Source organism: Paralichthys olivaceus, chromosome 14 (assembly GCF_024713975.1).
Source record: "Paralichthys olivaceus isolate ysfri-2021 chromosome 14, ASM2471397v2, whole genome shotgun sequence".
Lineage (NCBI taxonomy): Eukaryota > Metazoa > Chordata > Actinopteri > Pleuronectiformes > Paralichthyidae > Paralichthys > Paralichthys olivaceus.
In genome coordinates, this window is record NC_091106.1 from 542,872 (window position 1) to 559,443 (window position 16,572).

At 38.7% G+C, this 16,572-nt stretch overlaps 3 long non-coding RNA genes across 3 annotated transcripts in view; 2 read left to right on the top strand and 1 right to left on the bottom strand.

Moving 5' to 3' along the window:
• Nucleotides 1–2,474, top strand: part of LOC138413648 (uncharacterized) — a 58,574-nt gene extending 56,100 nt beyond the window's left edge. The window contains exons 2-3 of the long non-coding RNA XR_011246056.1: nt 293–405; nt 1,085–2,474. This is a non-coding gene — a long non-coding RNA (uncharacterized lncRNA). The remainder of the gene's footprint in view (nt 1–292; nt 406–1,084) is intronic.
• The window catches only part of LOC138413649 (uncharacterized), a 57,789-nt gene that overhangs the window by 31,342 nt on the left and 9,875 nt on the right, over nt 1–16,572 (bottom strand). The gene's annotated exons all lie outside the window — the stretch shown is intronic.
• The window catches only part of LOC138413651 (uncharacterized), a 65,810-nt gene continuing 58,902 nt past the window's right edge, over nt 9,665–16,572 (top strand). Inside the window, exon 1 of the long non-coding RNA XR_011246059.1 lies at nt 9,665–9,780. This is a non-coding gene — a long non-coding RNA (uncharacterized lncRNA). The remainder of the gene's footprint in view (nt 9,781–16,572) is intronic.

Below are 16,572 nucleotides of genomic sequence, written 5' to 3' on the forward strand. Positions count from 1 at the left end.
GGACTATGGGAGAAAAGAGACACGTCAATAACATAGTTTTTGACATTTATTAAAAAAAATAAATGAGTGTGGGGTGGGGGGGGGGCAGAGAGACAGAGAGAAGTGGAGAAGTGCTCTGTGGATGATGGGAGTTTCCCCTGCAGTCTAGACCTATAGCAGCTTAAGGGATGGTTCAGGACTCACCTGATCCAGCAAGGCTTTATCAAAAAGGAATGTTTTAAGTTTAACCGTAAATGCACAGAAGTTGTCTGCCTGGTAGCTGAATGCTCTACCTCCTGTTCTACTCTTACAGACTCTTGGAACCACAAGAGAGCCTGTGTTTTGGGAATGAAAACACCTACTGTAGATGCTTGAGAGAGAGTCTGAGCCAGGGACAGTAAATATGGTTGAGGTTCCATCAATAAGGTGAGTAATAAAAAATGTGATACCTTACAATATACTGTGATGTTAACTTTGTTCTGAGAATGTTTTTGAAATCTGTGGGGATTTATGTAGATAACATTTATTTGACAACTTGTACCATTTCTATTTGGGGGGGCAATTTCACGGCTATGCTCAGTATCAAATTCTAAATCCACATTAAAAAATTGAGGAGAAAAAAATATGAAAAGATGAGGAGGGAGGTTGATTTTCATGTGATTTTTATTGTGTTGTAGACTGGTTTGTTTTAAATGTCCCCCAGGCAAAATGGAACGTGCGTAACTTGTAGTGACTACAGTATCAGTATAGTGCCTGGAAAAGATAATTTTGGATACATGCCTCGAGCTGCAACTGGCAACTGACACAGAAAGTAATGCATGTAAGACACATTGTCATCATCCACAGGGTCTCCTCCTGTGTCCTTTCACCTCCCCTTTATAATGTGTATACTGATGACTGCCGCAGCTGGCATGACAACAGATTACTTTTCAAATTTGCTGATGACTCTGTGACAGTCAGTTTCCTCCATGCAGATGAGAACAACCATGGTCCCATTGTGGATTGTGGGGGGGGGGGGGGGAGGAATGTTTTAAGTTTAACTGTAAATGCACAGAAGTTGTCTGCCTGGTAGCTGAATGCTCTACCTCCTGTTCTACTCTTACAGACTCTTGGAACCACAAGAGAGCCTGTGTTTTGGGAATGAAAACACCTACTGTAGATGCTTGAGAGAGAGTCTGAGCCAGGGACAGTAAATATGGTTGAGGTTCCAACAATAAGGTGAGTAATAAAAAATGTAATACTGTGGTGGCAATTTCTGTGAAACAAGCACAAAGTCAAACACTTCTTTCTGAAAGTTTAATTCAGCATCTGCAGATGGACTCATCAGTACACATCACCTGAATGACATGCACAAATGAGCAAAGAACATAGGAGAATCTGTGTTCTTATAACTCTCAGCCCCCTCCCACTAAGCATTCAAAGGTATTTATTACCCTCCTGTAGTTTCACTCAGTGGAGGAGACATCCTGGCCATTTGTTTACATGTTCTGTGGATGACCCCCCCTGTGAGATCCCAGTTGTTTGATCCCAATCAGAGATACCATGAGAAGCCATAAAGATTTGGTTTCTCGAGGCCATACAACTCAAGTCTCTTAAGCCACCATCGTAAACCTTAAGGTTGCCCTTTCAGATAAACAATTTGGTGAACCATTTGGTCAGTCATCCACATACATGTCTGCTAATGCAATTAAACATTCACAAATGTAAAAATTTCCATTACATTTCCCCCCTTTGAGCATTTCATGCTCACTAAACAACTATCATTTTTAGACAAACGCATCATCTTGAAATTGAGAATTTCATTCTAGATGAGGGCCCGGAAATTTAACATATCCAATTGCATTCTTGATTAAAGTACACAAATAGTACACAATCAATACACCAGACCAACAACACTTAAATACAAACAAAAATCTGAATCGATGTCAAATATTCCAATGACACATTTTTCACATTTAAAATATACTATGACCACCAATTCCATGCTTCAGGAATCTGTGTGTCCTTGTTCTTTTCCTCAAACAATAGGCAATTTAAATGAAAAACAATATGCATCAAATTGTCAGATGTATGTATGTATATGTGTATGTGCAGCAATCAGATCAGATTATGTGACCAACACCTCCTTGGCTGGTGAGCATAATGTCCAAAGCCATCCTATTTCGCAGAGCCACATTTCTGAGGCCCTGAATATTGGGAGAAACAAAAATGAAAACCCAACCCCCACTAAGTACAATCCCATCTATTCTGTGTGTGTTGTTCGCACATTTCCCCACCATGGGAAGAGTCCCCCAAATCCTTTGGAGACACTTTCAATGTGGAACACTCATATCTTCATAATAGTGAGTGCAATCTGTATGGAAGTAAGTGAGGTTAGGTCTCTCATTGATGATCTTTCCTCGCAGTTGTCTTCATGGCTGCATACCATGAATTGACTTCAGGCTTTGTCAGTTCAAACAAGAGTTTCCATTTTTTTTTTTGCCTATGATGCTCAGTTTAGTTTGGTGTTGTTCTTCCTGCCAAGATTTCACCTGCCATAGCAATGTTGGCAGGACGATGATGACTGTGAGCAAGGACAGGGAACACATCTTTTCCCTCGAACTGCATCCCAGTCGTCCCATCAGGTGTCACTTTTTGTCTGACGGCGTCATCGTTTATCAGCAGCGTCACCCTAGCCAACCCCCTAATCAATGTGCCGCCTCTTCGTGAGATTGGAGACGTGTGGTCCTAGAGATTTCCACCCCCTCCTTGCTCGCGGACACAAAGCAGTTGAAGGCTGAGGTGCACTCACTGACATCAATGCACGCTGTGTTCTGAAGAATCCACTCCTTGCTCAGGAACCTCCCTGCAATGACTTGCATACATCCAAGTTGATCTTTCAGCAGCCTTCACTGCCATCTATGGATTTTGGTAGGGCTTCCTTCACCTATCTGTGGATCTCAAAAAGCATAGGGGACAGGTTGCACAATAAAACATTTCCCTGAGCAGTGCCTTCGCAACTGCTGAAGAGTCCTGTTTAAATGTGGAGAAACACACATGTCAATAAAATCAAGACAGTATTGCTTTCCCTCACTTTGTTCTTCCATAAAATCCCTCAAACAGTTCACTTTATATAATCTGGATTCCTCTTTGTATATTATTATAGTACCAATTATATAACTCTAATGAAAATTTAAAAATAATTTGTGAGTCATTTGTGAGTTTGACAATTCTTTTGTAAACCAATATATCTGTATCTCTTCCTACATTTGGCATCCCCCCTTTGACACTTGGTTCTGACCATGTGTCAACTATGAGGAAACAGATATCTTTCTAAACAGGATTTCCTATTTGTTCCAGACCAAAATGTATAGCCACCAAACAATCCACTTTCCTTCAAACTGTTTTTTTGTTTGTTTTTAACTGAGCTGCCCTTATCTGCAGCTCCTTTAAATCTGTATTTAAATGTTAATGACCCATCAAATACATTAGGTGTTAATGACCTATCAGATTTAGAAACGCCTCGGACAAGCAGACTGTGCTTTGCTGCAGCTTTTGCAGCAGCTTCTGCTCTCACATTCCCCTGTGAAACTGAAAAGTCTTTAAAAAATGCTTCACATTTGCAGAACGCAATTAGTTTGAATAACAACACAGCATCAATCAGAACAGCAACCAATGTATGGTAGGTAATGGGTTTGAGAATTTCCCTTTAGCCAAAAATCTGCCAAATCATATACCACTCCCAATGCATACCTGCTACCAGTGTATATGTTGACACCTGTCACTTACATATTTGCATTTCTCAATCAATGCAACCAATTCTGCAGCTTCTGCAGAATAATGTAATGAGTGATTCAGCCAAATTTGTCATACAAAGTTGTAACGTCAAAACCCACTTGGCTTCTACCAGTTGCTGGATCTTTTAATGCTGAGTCGTCCACAAACAGCTTCATATCTGCATTTATCAGCTGTACTGTATCTGAGTCACTTAGCTTTTGAAAAGTGTTCAGTCTGACAATAATAAATTCCACAGTCCTAATTGCATTTATCACTGCAGAAATCTTTTGTGATTTACCTCTAAACCTCTGATTAAATTATTTTTATTATTGGGATCAGATGTTTTTTCCCTTCCCATAACCCCTTTTGGTCCAAAGTTCCAAAACTTTCAATACCAATTGTTTTTGTTCTCCTTTGCTTAATAGAACATGGAGATCAGAATTTGATACCTTAAACAATTTGTCCAGTGAGTCAATCTAAGCTACTGAGACAACACAGTGATTACTGTTCTAGTATAACCAACCTAACCTATCGTTAATCTTTAATCTAACTTTCTCTATCACATTCTTTAACTACTTACTCTAACCTTCTCTACCATCCTTTGTGTTAGGATAACATCTGTAATTACATCTGGGTGAGTACCTCAGCATCTCACAAGAAAGTGTTACTTACAGAGGTGAGGGAAGCGTTCAGAATCTTCCATTGATATGCATATATCAAATCCTCTAGTTACATCTACGCCTTGTGATGTTAAAATTAGCATATTACTCAATGAACACATGAAATCTCTACCAATAATATCTATCAGCCAGCGTGGTGACAACAAAAATTAATGTTTAAAATTTCCTTAACCTCATTTTTTTTTTTTAAACAATGGTACAGTGTATCTCTCTAGCACTGTCGTACCTGTTGCTTCAATTGTTTTAAAACATCTCTAACATTCATTTTTGGAGACTGATTCTGTTTTCACCTGAATCTACCAAAAATGTGATGTCTTTACCATTTACTTTGATTGTGTGTTTTTGCATATATGCATCAGTTCTAACAGTAATTCATATGGTGTGCGTGTTACAGTGCTCTTACGAATTTGGTGAGTAGGTTGAAACTTTCTCTCTGTCTCCGCGTCTGCACCAGATGAATCCTTCACTGTCCCCAGCTCCACCGCTACTCAATCGCACTATGTGTATTGGTTCTCAGGGCAATCCCTGATCCAATGTCCAATTTTGCCACATTTGAAACAAGCGTCAGTTCTTCCACATCCCCTTCCTCTCCCTCCATGACCTTTCTTGTGCCCGCAGACTTGGTTTTGATATGCTGCCAGCTGTGCCATTCGCAGTCCCTCTGTCAACTGCGTTGCCTTTTTCTTTTTCTTGCTGTTCAAGAGTTTTTCTGCATAATCAGCATTACCCCATGCTGGATTCACCATTCTCCGCTCCTGTGCAGAGACGGATCTTGCCACTTTCGAATACTGAGTCCCCATCTCAGTCATCAGCAGTCTTTGCTGTTCAGTGCTGGTTCCAGTTGCACTGCATACCGCTCCCCCACTTAACACTTGTGGGAGAGATGAAGTGGTAGGTTCTTTCATATTGGTGAATGTCCATGGTCTGTAGATCAGCTGAGTGTTTCCATCTCCTGCAGCCACCTCCACCATCGGTGCTTGCGGGGTTGCATTCAAATCATAAATTGCCTCCTTCCCGGTGCGCCATGGAGTATGTGCTGCCACATATGGAGTGGTGCATGATGGAGGCCTGTCCACCTCCTCTGCTGCAACAAGCTCGAGGTCTGGATGGAGGTTAGGGACGGCTGGAGCTGCCGCCTGCGCCCTCTGCACCGGTAGCAGCTGAGTGTCCTGCTGGTCATCACACTGCACCGCTGCTGGCTGTGGTTGTCCTCTCGGTGGAGCTGAGTCCAGATCAGGGTCTAGTCGGACACACTGAGACTTGGAGATTAGTTCAATCCCTACCTTTTGTAAACTGTCCCTGATATTCACTTCAGTTAACCAAAATTCACACGCTCCAGTACAAATATCCCTACATTTCTTTTTTCCTTCTAATTTGTCCTCACTAACTCGTTCCTCTCTAACTCTTTCCTCTCTAACTCTACGCTTACCATCACTTATTAACATATACTGAACATTAAGAAAAGAAAGCTGAAGTGGATTAGCATTATCCTTATCTTTCTTTCCTTTACCGATGTTTAAACCCATTTCTCTAGTAGGTTGTCTCAGCAGTTTTAACACAACTCTTATTTATCAATTTAAACTCCCAATTTGTTCAACAAAATACAAAATTTGGAAGACCAAAGTTATGCTGATATGGGAAAAGACATTTAGAAATTCCCTAATTTATTTTAATCCGTTCTTTCTTTTTAATTTCCTTTTGTTAAAAATTTGTTTTTAGGATTTAGTCTTTCTTAATACCCTCAAAAAGCCAATTATACCCCTAATATACTTAAGTTTACTTAAATTTACTTACCTTTACTTACCTTTGGCGGTTGAGAACTTCTCTCACTCTCTCTTTTTTTTCTCTCTTATTAAAGCAGATTCATTGCAGTGTCGAGATTATCCTGGCTCAGGTCTCAGTCCTTCAGTCCCAGTCACATCTCCAGTGCAAAACTCTATTTACTATATTATTTCATAGTTTGTTAAATCATGAGCTCGACGTCAGAACCCAATATAACAAGTGTATTAAAATCATCAAACACTCCGTATATTTCTATTATTATATCACGTACATATCAATACTCCTTAACTCTGTGACCTCCTCTCAGATCACCAACCTGTTTATTCTAATAACTACGTGATCTCCAAGATCATCAACAGGCTTATTCTATATTAACTCTGTGGTCTCCAAGACCACCCGTGACCTCCAAGATCACCCGAAGCTTCCTTGATTCTACATCGGTTCCAAACCTTGCCATGCAGACACGTCTGTCACTCACCCTGTGAGAGGATCGTTTCCCTTCTGAATTTGTCTTCCCAGAAAGACAGTGTCTCTGTGCTACTTGGTCCGCCGGATCACAGCAGTGAGAGCACTCTTTGGTTCTCAGGCATCAGGCCCTCACGTCTCTACCCTCTTTTGTCAGGGAGGTTGAGGTCAGAGTCCCAGACTCCCTGCGCAGTTTTACCTTTCAGCCTTGAGATCCAGAGTGTCCTCTCACACGAGTGATCCTGCCAACAACACCAAATGTGGTGGCAATTTCTGTGAAACAAGCACAAAGTCAAACACTTCTTTCTGAAAGTTTAATTCAGCATCTGCAGATGGACTCATCAGTACACATCACCTGAATGACATGCACAAATGAGCAAAGAACATAGGAGAATCTGTGTTCTTATAACTCTCAGCCCCCTCCCACTAAGCATTCAAAGGTATTTATTACCCTCCTGTAGTTTCACTCAGTGGAGGAGACATCCTGGCCATTTGTTTACATGTTCTGTGGATGACCCCCCCTGTGAGATCCCAGTTGTTTGATCCCAATCAGAGATACCATGAGAAGCCATAAAGATTTGGTTTCTCGAGGCCATACAACTCAAGTCTCTTAAGCCACCATCGTAAACCTTAAGGTTGCCCTTTCAGATAAACAATTTGGTGAACCATTTGGTCAGTCATCCACATACATGTCTGCTAATGCAATTAAACATTCACAAATGTAAAAATTTCCATTACAATACCTTACAATATACTGTGATGTTAACTGTGTTCTGAGAAGGTTTTTGAAATATATGGGGATTTATGTAGATAACATTTATTTGACAACTTGTACCATTTCTATTTGGGGGGGAAATTTCACGGCTATGCTCAGTATCAAATTCTAAATCCACATTAAAAAATTGAGGAGTAAAAAAATATGAAAAGATGGGGAGGGAGGTTGATTTTCATGTGATTTTTATTGTGTTGTAGACTGGTTTGTTTAAAATGTCCCCCAGGCAAAATGGAACATGCGTAACTTGTAGTGACTACAGTATCAGTATAGTGCCTGGAAAAGATAATTTTGGATACATGCCTCGAGCTGCAACTGACACAGAAAGTAATGCATGTAAGACACATTGTCATCATCCACAGGGTCTCCTCCTGTGTCCTTTCACCTCCCCTCTATAATGTGTATACTGATGACTGCCGCAGCTGGCATGACAACAGATTACTTTTCAAATTTGCTGATGACTCTGTGACAGTCAGTTTCCTCCATGCAGATGAGAACAACCATGGTCCCATTGTGGATTGTGAATCTGTATTGGTGTGACTGTGCATTTTTACTACTAAATGTGACAAAAACCAAGGACATGAGTTTTAGGCATCAGTCCTCAAACTCTTAGAATACTATCATCAAGGGACATGTGGTAGACATTTTAGAGAACTACAAGTACCTTGGGATGATTATTAACTATGATATCTCTGATGTTCCTGATGATGACTGTTTGTATTACAGATAGCAAGTGGCTGATCCCTTATTCAGTAGAACATGTACTTGTACAATGTAACTTGTACAATGCTCAATGATATAGATATCCATTCCAGATTTCTGCAACATACCTTGTAATTGTATCCATAATTAATTATGAAAATAAATCCAGTTTATGATTTTTGATATATGACAATTTGATTCTGACTGATGATAATTCAAGGTCAGCTTTAATTTGTGATACTTTAAATTAAGTTTAAAGTGAGAATGTCATCATAGAAATCCTGAACTTGAATTGTGACTAATGAAGCATTGTGTTAGTTCATGCAGGAGAGAGTCATGTACTCAGCTACCGATAGGTTTATGGGTGCTCGTCAGTCACCCACCAATTACAGCCCATTCTCTCTCTTTAAATATGACCTCATCCTCACTGATCCCTGCTCAGCTCTAACACTTTTAGCACTGTAATGGAAATGTTACATTTTTGTATGTATAATTGCATGAGCAAAGATGTATGTGGAGGACTGAACAAATGGTTGACCAAATTGTTAATCGAAAAGGGCAATAAATCACAAAATATTTATGCAGTGATAAATGCAATTAGGAGTGTTGAGCTCCTTCCTGATTAAACTTTATCATTGTCAGACATACACCAAAAGTAGGGACATCTTTTGGATGTGATTGATGAAGGATCAAAGATCAAATGGCAAGGTCACTAGCACCTCACAAAGCACACTTCTTGCCTTGTATATGCAATATATATCCAAAATGCCTTCAGGGAATTCTTTCATATTTGCCACAAACATTCACATGAATTTAGATTTCATTTTGGTAGCCAAATGTCACAGTGTTCTCACAAAGTATGTAAATATTTTTCCTTAAATTGATATCTAAAGATCAGCTCATGGGAATGTCGTCAAACTTGGTAAAAACATTAACTTAAACTCAAAGATGAAGGATTTTATTCCCTTCGAAGTTAAAGGTCAGAGTTACCTCATGTCACTGTGAATGTGATATGTTAGGACTGTCAGTAGGGAATTTCATTATATCTGGTAACTTGGACTGCTTGAGGGAATTTCTTATCAACGTTACATGAGGTGTCACTTGGATTTCAGCCCTCTAGCTGGTCAGGGGCCTAAACAGGGCTCGCAGCCTCTTGGTTCTGGAGATTTTTGGGAAAATTACGATCCCTTTCGGGGCCTTCCCAGGGGCCTAGGAGCCCCAAATTTGACCCACTGGTCACAAGGGGCTCTTTGAGCCTGCATTACCGATTTTCACCAAAACCGCAGAAGGGCCCAGGTGACCTTTGTGACCTTTGGTATCAATTAAGCCCATTTCTAAGGGCTCCATTTTCATAGCCGTACAGAGTACATATGGGTATGAGAGGGAAGAATGTTGATCGGGGGGGCCTAATGATCGCAAAGGTGTAACTTTCAAACAGTTTGAGGCTTTTTTGGCTGAAATGAGGGGCCAGCATATACTAGGCATTGATAATGGGCTTTACACTAACTTCTGATTCCCCTTTCATTATAGATTGCAATTTGACGGGCCTCCAGCAAATGCCAGAAAGCACGAAGAGCTTTGAAACCGCGACAGGAGCCGTCTTTACAGAAAGCCCATCCACCTAGTTCGGCCTGGTGTCCGCAGGTGCGAAAGAAGAAAAGTTGTGCCAGGTTGAATTAGACAGTCAGACAGGTTCTGACACTTGTTGCTTTTGTGACACAAGGAATATTGTGCTTCACCAGCAATACAGTTTTTTTTTCAATGAAGGGCAATTTGGGGTTCAGCATCTTGCCTAGGTATACTTGCTTGTGTGTCTTGTGTTGCAAGATCCTGCTTTGGCTGGAGCTGGGGGCCATCAGTGAAGTAGAGGTAGCTGGCCACTGCCTCATATAATAATAGCCATGCTCATCCTGCCATTCAGATGAGTTTTGATTTCTGTAGCATTAATTTGATCTTGTTTTGGTCTGGAATTCAGTTCCTGTCAGCCTTATCAGTTGAATTTCTTTTTTGTTTTAGTTCTTTGAAAATTACTTTTTGTTAGAAAAATCTGAGCCATCATGTGTCTTCCCTTATTTAGTGCCAGATGACTCTGATGCGCCAAACCAAGTTATAAATTGCCTGTGAAAGTAAAACTGAAAATTTTGTAATGTTCAAGGACAAAAGATTATCGGCAAAGTTGGAGCAGCAAAACAAATCAAAAATAAAGAACCTGGGTGTTATTCAGGACTAGATTTTAATCCACACATAAACAATGTCACAAAGATTGCCTTTTATCATTTAAGAAACATTGCAAGAGTAAGACTGTTCCTCACTTTGGAAACTGCCAAAAGTTGATTCATGCTTTTATACTTTCTCGCCTGGACTACTGTAATGCACTATATTCAGGATTACCGAAAAAATCCATCGATCGCCTACAGCTTTTGCAAAATCCAGCAGCCATGGTTTTAATGAGAAATAGGAAAAGATTCCATATTACTTTTATTTTAGTGTCTTTACACTGGCTTCTAGCATCACTGAGGATTGATTTTAAAATTATTTTACTTGTTTTTAATTCTCTTAATGGTACAGCACCATCATACATCTCTGACTGTTTATCGGAATATGTTACGAATCATTCCCTCAGGTCGTCTACAGCGGGCTTGCTCAATGTCCCCAAAACAAACAATAAAAGGTTTGGGGTAGCAGCTTTCTCTTGCTATGCTTTCCTATGCTATGCTATCCAAAGGTTTGGAACAAACTCCCACCACACATCAGACATGCTTCTTCTGTTGATAGTTTTAAGAAACAACTCAAGACCTGTTGCTATGATAATACATTTTAGCTGCATTTTATGTATAAATACATTTATTATTATTATTGTTATGGTCTCAGCCAGCCAGGCCATAACAACATGTAATCAGGAAAGCTGTCTCAAAAGCCATCCTCCTGGGAAAGTAGATACAGTAAACACAAAGATCGATGTCATGAAGAAAAGCAGGAACTTGAAAGGTGCATAAAAATATCAAAAGAAATAGAGAAAACAACAACAATTTTCTTCTACAACTCCCAACATGCACTGAACTGTGCCTGTGGCCCCATATTTTTTATCATATTACTTCATGTAACTAAAGTCCATTGTTTGTGCTTCCATATCTCTATCTCTCTCCCTCTCTCTCCAAATTTCACTACTAATACTACCACCATATTATGATTATGATGATGATGATAAACTGTTATAATTAATAATATAATTGCATCTCAATGTATCACTATTCATTATATTTATATTTTTATGACAACAACAGTCTCTCTCTGTCTCTCTCTCTCTCTTCTCTCCCCTCTTATCCACTCATCTCTCCTCTCCTCCATTATTCTCCTCTAGTCAAGGCAGATGGGCGCCCACACTGATTCCAGAAACTTGTTGTAGTCACTCACTTATAGTAAACTCACTTGAATACTATAATAATAATAATAATATTGATACTATTACTACTACTACTACTAGTAATACACTTTATTCATATAGCACTTTAAAAAACGGAAGTGCTTTGACTGAAAAGCAAGCAAAGTAAATACAAACTTGAACAAATAAAAGCAGTAATATGACAATCAAGTATTAATTTGGTCCAATTTTTAGTGAAAATGGCAGAGCAGATGTTTTGGTTGCAAACCTAACAATGCTCTACTTGGCTCTACTATTGCTCTACTACTTACTTGTATGCAAGTAGAGCTATAATTCATCCTGCACATTGAGGCCTCCATCATGAAATACAATGCACAACAAAAGACATAAAACAGTTTATATTTTGTTACATTACATACAGTACAAAATACTATGAATATACACATTTCACTTAATAGTAACATGCCATCGCCCAAAGATATCAGTAATCATATCTTCAGTTTTAGAGCATTCCATTACTTCTGACTATACGTGTTGGCAGCTCTGTGCGGTAAACACATTTCCCGTTAGTCTGCATGAAGGTGACTGTCATCTTATGCTCAGTGACCTGGAAGTAAGCCACGCCTCCTATTGTGTGATTGACAGGACTGGAGTAGAGCTGCCAGGACTGAGGAACACTGTCCTTGTGAGTGGTGTCAGGATCGCTGACCACCCCACTCCCACTGACTACATATGAGCTCCCATCATCCTCTCTGATGAACTGTTAAAAATACAGAGACAGACAGCATTAAAGGCATCAATGTTGTGCTCAATTAGACCAAGATACAGCGACAAAATTCATTAAAGGTTCAGTGTGTAAGATTTAGGTGAAAGGGAGCAGAAACTGAATACAAAGTAATCCTAGTGATGTTTTCACTAGTGTGTTTTATCTAAATTGTACGATTGTTGTTTTCTTAGAATGAGCCATCTATATTTAAATACTTTATATTTACATGTGGAGCAGGTCCTCTCTACAGAGGCCGCCATGTTTTTACAGTAGTAAAAACTGGACAAACTAAACGCCTCTTGAGTTTTTATGACAAGTGAAGGCTGCCACAGGTTCTCTTTCATGTTTGGAAGAGGAGGGTAAGATGAGGGGTATTCAGCTGCAACATGAAGCTGCTCAGTATAAGTAGGAAGTATAATTCAGGAAGACTTTCTCATAAACCGTTCCTGGCAGAGGCCGTCCACACAGAGCCCAGTTCTGCCGGAGGTTTCTTACACCTGGGAGTTTTTCCTCCCCGCTGTTGCTCATGCTTGCTCGGTGTGGAACAAGTTGGATTTTGTGTTTCTTCTTGGACTTGGACTTTTGTGCAGCACCCTTAGACAACTGCTTGTTGTGATACCGTGCTATATAAATTTGAAATTTGAAATATTCAATTACTCACAAATCTATCTCTCTATATATATTTCTTCTTATTAATCAGCTGATTGTGGGCATTTTGAATGGCCATTCAGATATTGCCACAATCTCATCCAGCCAGTCGTGCGGTTGTGATCAAATTTGAAATCCTTTCTCCTCTCTCCGGCAGTCAGCTGTCATTAGTGATCCGCTGTAACTCCCCTTCAACCCAATCTCCTCCGGTTTAATCCGAAGCCATGGTCCAGTCCAGCAGAGTCATTCATAATTATTTCTCCATCAACCCCTCTGATGCCGATGACATCACATAGGGGTCAAAATGCCAAAAGACTTAATTGCATAGAAATAAAAAAAATATACAACTGTCAAGTTAAAGTCTCTCCTGATTGAACTGTTCTCATATCAACCACTTGTTTCCAATCTTATTTCATTGTAGGGCTTTATGCAGCACATTGATTCCCTCTTACACTGACACACACATATTGACAATAACACATCTGAATGCTTAGACTGCAACACTCACGTTGCACAGTAAATTCCTCTTGCTCCAACGTGTTTTACAGACACACAGATCACTTCATAATGTTGAGGTAATTATAAAATTAAATATAAAACCATATCATACAAGTGGTAGATGAAGTTACCAGATATTCCATCACATTGTATCATTCTATGTTATTGTTTCCATCTTTTCAATCCCCCCTCCCTTTCTGCTTCTGTTGTGCAGTGACTTTAGTTTTTTTACGGTCATTTTGTGCCATACAGACTTGCATAGTGAAGATAAGGCTTACAGTGTACCATTCTTAATGTTGTCTTTACTCAGTAGCCATCACATTGTGCAATCATTTACTTCATTGAGATAAGTTGAAGCCAATTGTTGGACTGTAAGTTATACTACTGCAGGAAAAACAAATGCTCATCTTCCTGGAACAATATGTCAACACTGTGCTCATATAAAATAAATAAGATTTCATCTTTATGACTAATTATATTGACCAGTAATATCCGTTGAAACAAAGTATCATTTAACCCAATAACTATCTGGATGGTTTCTAATTTTTGGAAATGTATAAAACCTGTGATTGTGTAATGTGGGCACATGCCAGTCTTGGTGCCAGAAAATGATGCAAACTAGCTTTGAACTATCAACAAGTACAGTCTTTGTAGCACCCACTAGTGAATGCCACCTCCTGTACAGAGAGGGGCAATCTTGCACATGCTCTTCTCAAACACAGTGTGATAAGTGGGATATGAAAAAGAATAAATAACTGTCAAAGAGACAGACAGACAAATAACAACACACTGAGATACACTTCCTTGATGTGTATCATTTACACATGATATTTTTTATGATTGAGCGTGCACTCACTTACATACCTGCAGATTGTGGTCATGGCCAGACAAGTACACAGTGACTCTGTATTTCTTCAGCAGGGGCCTCAGTCTGTTGACCAGACAGGATGTTGGTCCGTGATGGCCGATGGACCAGACAGTATAATGACCAGCCACCACAACATAGGCTGATATGACACATGTCATACATACTGGCACTTCAGTTAAAAGGCAACAACAGAACAAAATGTAACTGTATCACATCTTAGAGAACAACCACAGTTCTGTCTCATTTGCTTCTGTTTCTGTATGTTAATTGAGAGTGGCATGATGATGCAGAAATTGTTTGTATTTAGTGCCATGCAAAAATATTATAATTAATAACATGCATAATACAATCATGCACATAGCAATGACTCCAAACATATAGCCTTATAAAGATTTATCAAGAACTATCTTCACAGATAAGAGAAACAAATAGCTCTTCACATCATCAAGTTATTTTTTGACAGCATGACGTAACAGAGGAATGTTTTTTGAGCAATGTTGCAGATCATCAAACACATTTTAATATAAGGTAAAGACAATGTGAGTACATCATTGGATTTATTGAAAGGAAAGAGTTAATCTAAATCCCCCATTGAAAGGTAATCCACCCCAAAACCTAAATACTGTTCTATTTGCAATAACTTTAAGTCTTTTACATCCCTGTGGAGGAATTTTTGAACCATTGCCATTGCAGGACTTTTTAAAATCCAGCACATAGGTTTTTGAGCATGAACTGTACATTCATGCTGTACTCTAAAGTCTTGCCACAGCATCATAACCGGGTTCAAGTTGAGAGCTAACATTTGGTGTTTGTCCTGATGCCTACGTGCTCAGGACATTATGTGTTGCTCTACAAATTGTTTGGAGTGTCCAGGCAGTTGTATTGGCAGTTTGCTACTGCATGGCGTGAGTTTGGTTGCTTTGCAGCTTGTTTTTTCGAATTTAACTGTTGCTTGTGGGTATCGTTGTGTTATTGTGAAGTTGTGGTCTCCCTGTTGTTAAAAAAAACACACTGTGTGTGTGTATGTGTGTGCAGAGGTGATAAAAGCACACACATTCTTTACTCAAGTAGAGGTACAGATACTTGTATTAAAAATAAAGAAGTTTAACCACTGTTTCGGCTTCTTTAACCAAGTAAAAGTATAAAAGTACAGGTTCTGAAATGTACTTTGACTTCTTTAACTGAACTACTCTTACTTCAAATAAAGTAAAGAACAATTCACTTAAACGGAGGGTTAAAGCAAAGATTTCTGAGCATGAAAAACTGTCCACAAGAAAATGAGTACAATGTATTGAATGAAGTATTTTCTTAAAAGGTCCAGTGTATAAGACTTAGGAGAAAGTGATCTATTGGCAAGAATTGAATATAAAATAATCCACCAGTGGGCAATCGTCAAAATTGTACAGATTGAACAGAATGGGCCCTGCTAGATTTAAATACTTTATATTTACATCAGGAGCGCATCCAAACTGGGCAAACTAAAGCTTTTGAGTTTTTATGTCAGCTAAAAAAGTTTAATTCATATGAGCCTGAGTCAGGAATCATTAAGTTCTTTATCTCAGCATATGATTCAAACTAATCACAAAACTATATAAAGAAGTGGAAAGATTAAAGGGTAACAATATGACATTTATAAAAGAAAAGGGGGGAAAAGAGGCTGGGTGGCAGTTAGATAGATAGATAGATAGATTACTTAATCATCCCCGGAGGGAAATTAAGTTGTCATAGCAGCTCGTATATCAGAACACAACAATACACAATACAATAGAACAAAACAAAACATTGAGGTAAAAATGAACAAAAACAGAAACACAAGATGAATAGGCAGACAAGTAGTGCAGTGGCAATATGATGGTAATAGTAATGATGATATGATGGTAATGTTATTGTTAGACAGTGTATAAGAATAGTAGTACAGTATATATATATATATATATATATATATATATAGTATACAATATAACATAATATATATTTATATAGATAGTACTTATACCAATATAATAGCAGTATATAGTAATAATGGCAGCAACAGTATATATAATAATAATAGTAATAGTAGTAGTAATAATATAATAATAATAACATGTACACATGTATAAATATGTGTATATAGACTTATATATACGAAGAATATACAGAGAATATACAGAGTATGATATAATATGATATGATATATAGTATATAGTAGGGTATAAATATAAGTACTTGACTATACAATATACTATCAGTGTAAGAATATGTAGACTGGGTGTGCAAAAGACAATATTATTG